Source organism: Corylus avellana, chromosome ca2 (genome assembly GCF_901000735.1).
Source record: "Corylus avellana chromosome ca2, CavTom2PMs-1.0".
Taxonomy (NCBI): Eukaryota; Viridiplantae; Streptophyta; class Magnoliopsida; order Fagales; family Betulaceae; genus Corylus; species Corylus avellana.
This window is the reverse complement of record NC_081542.1, coordinates 46,986,443-46,994,886: the sequence shown is the minus strand read 5'-3', so window position 1 is coordinate 46,994,886 and position 8,444 is coordinate 46,986,443.

Sequence of the window (8,444 nt, the reverse complement as noted above, 5' to 3'; positions counted from 1 at the left end):
AAAAGGGTATCAAGGGAAAAGCAAAATAGTGATGGTACTTGTGCAGGGGAGAAAATATCTCTTAGTAGCTAGGTCCTATTTTTTGTTTTGTTTTGATTTTTGATTTTTAATTTTTTTTTAATTTTTATGATTATTTATAATATCTCCTAATGGGTCCCATTTATAATTGTATAGGCAGAGAAAATCTCTCTTAGTAGGTCTCATTTTTTGTTTTTTGTTTTTATGATTATTTATAATATCTCCTAATGAGTCCCATTAATTTATAATTGTGTAGCTGAGAAAATATCAGCATCATTAGTAACTGTTTCAATACAAAAATTTCTTTTTTATTTTGTTTTGCAGTTAGAGAATAAACTATCAAAGTCTAAGCAATATAAAATGAGCTTCTACTATTTGACGCAGTTCGAGCTCCTCAACCTGACCTGTTTCAATTAAATATTTCATAAACGAAAACAGGATATTTGATGCATGTTTAGCACATAATTAATTATGTGAGTTACTACCGCAAACATGATGGGAAAAATTTCAATTCATTCAAAGTACATGCATGTGAATTAATTAAAAAATAAAAAATTTACAGTCAAATAGTTGTAGCAGCATACAAGCTAAGACAACGGTCTACAAACTTAACCGAGAGTAACAGATGCAACTCTTTATAGTTAAATATAGTTATATGTTTTTTTTTTCCCTCTAGCTAGTAGACACTTCAAAATACTAAAACAAATTTTCCTTTTATTTTCTCTTACGTTTTAACTCCTTAACACAGTATCCTGAATATGTACGTTGTAGGGACATTTTAAGTAATAAAATATTATTGAAAAATGAAAAGATACACAAAAATGTTCCCATCTCTTCATGCATAGTAGAGTGATTAATTTCTTCAAAACGCCGTGTACTTTCCAAGTCCACATTGACCAAAAGATTGATTGGGAGATAAATGAATGGTAACGAAGAAACAACGAAACCGAAAGGTTATTTCCTGGCCACGGGCCATGCACATTATGAATTTTCAAGACTCTGAATTTTCAAACAAGGAGGCTTTAGGTGCTTGGAATTGGAAACTAGTAATGTACAGATTATCAGCACTGAAGTCAAGTCTTCCTTATCATGTAATTATTATGAAAATGTGATTCATAGTGACCAAAGCAACGTAATGCAATACCGCAAAGCTTTTTTTTTTTTTTTTTTTTTGATGAATAACAGATTAACAGTACAGAAAAGCTTGCATAGTTGCAAAGAGGAAGAAATTGGTTCATCAATATGCGTTCGTTCAATCCCTTTCCTCTTCCCATAGTTTTCCTTTCCATGCTTAGCTTAAGCTTCCTCAGCTTGACCACTCATATTGCAGCTCAGACTTACCTCTACCACATCTGTGCAAACACTACTTTCCCCGACAATGGCAGTCACCTATCCAGTCTCAGGTCCCTCCTCTTTTCCCTCTCCTCCTACGCCACCCGCAGTATCAAATTCTACAGTCTCAGCTCCCCCGCCTTGTCTATCTCTTCCAATAACGCTTCCAGCAAAATTCAAATCACCAGCCATAATATCTCCTTCTCCATCCCCATCCACACCATCTTCCTCTGCCGTGGTGATGTCAGTACCAAAGTCTGCGGAAAGTGCGTGGGCAACGCAACCCAACAGCTCGTCAATAAATGTTCCAGGGAACGGGCTGCTGTCATTTGGTACGACGAGTGCATGGTACGCTACTCCAACGAGTCTATCTTCTCCACCGTGGCCGTAAGGCCTGGAGTTTTCTTGTTGAACACACAGAACATCACCGAGCAGGACCGGTTTAACAGGCTATTGAACATCACGATGACCCAACTGGCAAGTCAAGTCTCGAACTTCCCAACCGGTGCTTCGAAGTTTGGGACTAAGGAAGTGAATTTTTCCCAGTTCCAAAATCTGTACAACCTTGTGCAGTGCACGCCGGACCTGTCCAGCGCCGACTGCAATAGTTGTCTTCAGGCAGCTATAAACCTTCTCCCTAGATGTTGTGATGGAAAGCAGGGCGGAAGAGTTTGTTTACCTAGTTGTAATGTTAGGTACGAGTTGTACCAATTCTACGATGAAGTTATGGCGCCCGCGCCTACACCAGGGATTGCACCTTCACCTCCACCTCCAGGCTCCTTAACTGAACCAAAAGGTAAAGTGGCTTACCCATCTCACCTCACTCCTTTACGGTTTTTTTAGGCTAAATTACATTTTGCCTATAGGCCATAAACTGTTTATAATTTTTCCCCTAAATTTTCAATTGTTGTGATTTCCTCTTTAATTCGAAATATTTATTTTATTGCCCCTTCCTGTGAGAATAAGAATAAATTTGGATGAAAAACAACTAAAAACTTGTACTACTTTCCATCACAATAAGGCACTACTTTAAGTCGAAAACAACTCAATATGGCATATTGACCTGTTTGTGTTTGATGTGTGCTGCACTTTTGTCTAGTTTTACATACTTCTTTGTTACGTTAGGATAAATATTTGAATTTTTTTTGACATGTCCGTACAAGAGGGGAGGAGGATTTGAACTAGTGACCTCCGCTTCATTAGGCGTGGTCCTAGCCGATTAAGCGGCATAAATATTTGAATTAAGGAGAATGGGAGAATAGAATAAATATTTGAATTAAGAAAGCGATTACAAATTGAGTTATTTACCTTTTGATTCTATGTCAACATTTAAGGCATGCCAATTAATATTTAGGAAGCTTTATTAATTAAATTACAGCTATACCAATGTATGAAGCTCGAATTATTAGATTAATTATGCAGAAAATCACTTTTGTTACTGTTCAACATCTAAGTCGGCCTTGATATTGTTTGTGCAGGTAAAAGCAAAATCTTAACGGTAACGATAGTCGCCATTGTTGCTCCAATCGCTGCGTCTGTGGTGCCATTCCTTCTGGGCTAATGCATGCATGTCTCCCTAATTGGTTTAGTGGAACTAATACATCAAACTTGTTTAGAGTGCTAATTATAAATCTCCCTGTGATACTTAGGAGAAGTAATGAACAATTTATGAATTAAGATTTTATTCATCAATATTAGTGCAAATTGAGTAAATGTCACGTAGAAAAGCCCAACAAGTTCAATGGTGCTTGAATTTTGATTCAAGTCTAAAATAAGCCTGTAAAGGTCTAATTTGGTAAAGCCTAGTTAATAGATGGGCCGAGCCCAATGTTACTGAAAATGGCAGGGGAAGCCCACATCTATCATATCTGGTGCGGAATGAGTACAAGGATCTCTGCAACTACGTACCTAGGAGGATCAAAAGCTTGAATAATACTTTAGGAGTTGTGAATACCTCTACATTTAGGGCAGACAACGAACCCGACACTTATTCAATTTAAAATTAGTGAGTTAGGATTAAAAGATTTGGCTTGTTTAGTTAAATGAGTTGAATTATAATTGATCTATATAGTTTTATATATGCTCATATTTTGATACGATATGAATTTGACACGCAAAAATGAATTGTGACCCCATCTCTAGATGTGGAAGATTTGGAGATTCCGCTGCAAAATGAGAATTTGTGAGTCCATGTGCAGTTCAGGATTGCCCTTGACTCTCAATCTCTTGTAATGCTTGGTTGTATATTATGTGAACCGTGTAGTTCTAGCAGACAGCGCCGCAGCAGCCTGTAGTTTTGTATTTTCTTGCACTTTGTGAATAATTTCATTTGCTGCCACTAGGATTACCCCTGAACTATACTCCTGTTGTGATGATGTGCTTGCTTTAATAGTGCTATGCATAAAAAATGCTGGTCGGGAGGGTATGGGAAGAGTGAGAGAGTGACTATTGAGTATGGAAACCACATAAGCCATGGTTGGTCTATCAACCACGCTTTCTTGAAGACAGACAAAGTAATCCAATGTGGATGCATCTCCATATTTTTATCATTGAACTGTCCCTCAGTGTGGGATCTATAAGATTTCACACATCCCCTCCATCCAATATTTCCATCCCTGCACAACAACATTAAAGAAACAGAGTTATACTCCAATTACTTTCCAACTTCATGTGCATTGTTTCAAGTAAAACCAGAATTTATCCAATGAGATTCGTACTCACATAGCTTGGAAAATACTCTACATTCTCACCATTACGGAAACAACAACTTTTGGCCACTCAGACTCTCTAAAATTAACACACCAATACTTTTTCAACATGACTACTTTTATTGCAAATATTACATCTTTGTGAAGAGCCTTCCACACTTGATTTTCTTTCATAGCTGCCTCTACCTCTTGCTCTTGGACTTCTTCCTCTTCCTCTTGCTCTAAAACTTCTACCTCCTCTAGTTGAGTCCCCTTTGCTGTGTTCATGACTTAATGCTCTCTTTTCATAATTTTTTGAATTAACAGTGAGCTTAGATTGAAATGCACTCTCTATCGACTTTTCGGAGTGTCGTTCCAACATTTGCTTATGAGATTTCAATGAACCCAACAACTCTTGAACACCTAAACTAGATAGGTCTTTTGTTTCTTCAATTACAGCCACCATAGGATCAAATTTTTCATGCAAGCTTATCAATATTTTTTCCACAATTCTACAATCAATCATGTTTTCACCATAAGCTTTCATTTGATTTACCAACTCCAAAAATCTAGTGGAATAATCTTTCACACTTTCATTTTCTTTCATTCTCATATTTTCAAAATCTCTTCTAAGAGTTTGGAGATTGATGGCTCTTACCTTTTTATCTCCTTGAAATTCTTCTTGGAGAATGTCCCAAGCCTCCTTAGCTCTTGTTGCTCCCATAATCCTTGAAAAAATAGTTTTTGAAACTCCCCTTTGAATCATCCCAAGAGCTCCAGCATCTTTGCTTTTGTTTTCCTTCAATTCCCTTTTTTGAGCTTCGGTCAAGGTTGATGTAGATTCAGGTATTTCATATCCTGATTCTACCATCTCCCATAAATCTATGGAGACAAATAAGGTCTTCATCTTTATAGACCAGAAATCATAATTTTCACCCGAGAAAATCGGTACCTGGACATTGCTCCAATTCATGCTTGTGCTGGCCATGGATTCTCCTTCAACTTATCCTCTTCTTTCTCTTCAAATTTCTGCCCAAAGCTCTTCTTAGAACCAAGCTCTGATACCAAATTATGTTGGCTGGATTTTCCAGCAAGACACACTCCAATGGCAGTAGATTAAACAAGGGAAACACAAGAGAATAAGAACAACTTGCTGCAGAAATTCTGCAGAAAATGAGTAAAAGGCAAGAGAAAAACAGGGGAAAAAACATAGGAAAAAAATAGGGAGAGGAAGAACAATTTTGTGCAAGGGACTTGGCTCTTTCTTCTATTTTTCTTCTTTCTTCTTACAATTTTCTGCAGCTACACAATACAAAAGACAAGAGAAACCTTTTACAAAAAGAGTTCTAGAACCACACGTGGCTTCACAACAAACACACATTTTCACTTACTACAAACTAGAGTTTAATAAACACAACCAAAGGTAAAAATTGATAAGTCAAAGCACATTAATTTGTAACAATTTTAAGCATTCAGTAAAACTGGTACAGTTCAAACCTGATTCTACAGCTAGGAAACATAATTCTTGCCCCTTGGTATCCACTACAACATTCCTGCATTAACGTTATCCCTTTCTGTATACACTTACTGCAATCAGAGCTGGATATGTCAGGCGTACACTGCTCAAGTGTGTAGAGTATTTGAGACCCCGTAAAATTTGCTTCTTTTGTGGCAAACTTTTTGGCACCACTGATTCCAGCATTTGAAACCCGGCTTACCAAGCCATTCATCGTTGCCATCAACAACTGGTTAAAGCGAGCTGGATCAGAAACATTGTACTTAGTCAGTTGGTAAAGGCTTGGCTGCGTGTTCATGTTGGAGAAGAAATATTGGTCTGAGTAGCGCAACTAATGGAACCAACACATTCAACTCCACAAATCCTCCCAAGGCAACGTCCATATTCTCTAGAAGGCAAGTGTGTGACCTGCAAGAACACAATCCTCCCAAGGAATCTCAAGCAACGGCTACATCCAAAATAAGGCAATGAAATCCTACAATTATGGTAAACCCAATCAACCCAACGGCTAGTGCAAGAAAGGAAAACCAAAGCAACTGTCATTTAATTTTGTACAATACTTTCCTTTGTAAATCTCTCAAAGAATGTATATAAATTCATCATGTATCAATGAAAAGGCAAGCAAGCAATTACACAGAAAATACCTATTCTATATGGTATCAGAGCTTTGAACGAGCGACTTACGTCGTCATTTTTTTTTTTCTTCTCGCCTTTGAAGCATTTCTTCAAACACCTGCTGCTCTTCTCCAATGGCCTCTGCCTCCACTGAAATTGCCTCCCCCGAAACCACCCCAAACATCACTCCCATCAATACCCAGCAAGCCCTTCCCGTAGCTCCTCTCTCCAGTTTTGCCCAATCCATCACCAAGCTCAACAAAACAAACTACATGACGTGGCGTGGCCTTGTGGAACCATTCCTCTGAGGTCATGATCTCTATGGGTACGTTGACGGCACAAATACCCCCAGCCCACCCATCTCCAACTCTCCTGGCGGTCCCTCCACCGATCCTGACACCCTTCACTGCCTCCGCCAGGATCAATTGGTCCTCAGCATGCTCATGTCCTCCATCTCCGATGAATTGCTGCCTCAGGTCCTTGGTTGCAAAACTGCCCAGGAGCTATGGAAGACACTGGATAAATCTCACTGCAGAATCTCAAGCCCGTGTATTAACCCTCCGTCTTCAACTTACCACTGCCAAGAAAGGAAATTTGAGCATCTCAGATTATTATCACCAAATCAAGCACACCACCACCACTCTTGCTGCTGCCGGACACCAAATCAGTGACGCAGAACTCACCTCCTATCTCCTCGGCGGTTTGGGTTCCGAATACGACCCATTTGTAACATCTGTAACCACTCGTGTGGAGCCTCTCTCCATTGACACGCTGTTTGGGCATCTCCTCGCCCACGAATCTCGGCTTGCAAAACACCATCAAGAAGACTCCTCCTTTCCGACAGCCAAAGTCGCAGCTCGGAGCCCCAACTTCCACCGTGGTCGTGACAGTCATCGCGCCTTCCAGCGCTCCTCCGGCCAAGGACAACGATCACGAGGGCGTCCTCATCATCTTCACTCGTCTGCGTCCAGAAGTCAGGGAGGACTTTTGGGTCCCTCTCCCCTTCCATATAACCCACATCATCAATTGGGTTCCTCACGGCCCAGCCCGCATATGGGCTCCTCAAGGTCCAGACCCACATGTCAAGTCTGTGGAAAATTGGGCCATTCGGCCCTCACCTGTTACAACAGGTTTAATCAAGCTTATCAAGCCCCTGGCCCAAATCTGACAGCTTACAATGCAATGGCCACGTCATCTCGGGATCTCAACTGGTATCCCGACACTGGTGCTTCTCACCACGTCACCTCTGATTCAAATCAATTAAATATTCACTCGGAAGAGTACGATGGCCCCGATCAAATTCAAGTGGGCAATGGTACCCGCTTAGCCATCAAAAATATTGGCACCTCTCTATTCTCTCAACCTAATTTTATTTTACGTAATGTTTTGCATGTTCCAAAAATTACAAAAAATTTATTATCTGTGCAAAAATTTACTTTAGATAATAATGCTTTCATGGAATTTCACCCTTCTTGTTTTTTTGTTAAGGATCGCATCTCCGGGAAGATTCTACACAAAGGTCCGAGTAAGAATGGACTTTATCAATGGTCCCCCTCTACATCAGCCGCACCACCTAGTGTTTTTTCAAGTGAACGTGCCTCTCATCACGATTGGCACGCGCGTCTCGGTCATCCTACTGATCGAATACTTCGTCAAGTTGTGTCTCAATTTCACCTACCCGTCACGTCTAATAAGAAGCTACCACTTTGCCCCGCCTGTCGCCGTGGCAAAAGTCACCAGCTCCCTTTTTCTATATCTGATCACCCATCACATGTTCCTCTAGAATTAATTTTTTCTGATGTTTGGAGACCTTCCCCTGTTTTATCAAATAATGGTGCTCGTTACTATGTTATTTTTGTTGATCATTTTAGCAAGTTTTCTTGGTTATATCCCATTAAATGCAAATCTGATGTTTTCACCATATTTCCTAAGTTTCAGGCATATGTCGAAAGGCTCTTTGACCGTAAAATTAAATCCATTCAAACCGATGGCGGTGGTGAATTTCAAAAACTCCGACCTCTTTTTACCTCACATGGCATCCATCATCGTTTAGCATGCCCTCACACTCACGAACAAAATGGGTCTGTAGAACGTAAACACAGGCACATAGTAGAAATGGGCCTCACTTTACTAGCCCATTCTTCCACTTCTTTAACCTATTGGGATGACGCTTTCCAAACAGCGTCCTATCTCATCAATAGATTACCCTCTCCTGTCCTAAATCACCTCTCCCCCTTTCAAACACTTTTTAACCTTCGCCCAAACTACACATTTCT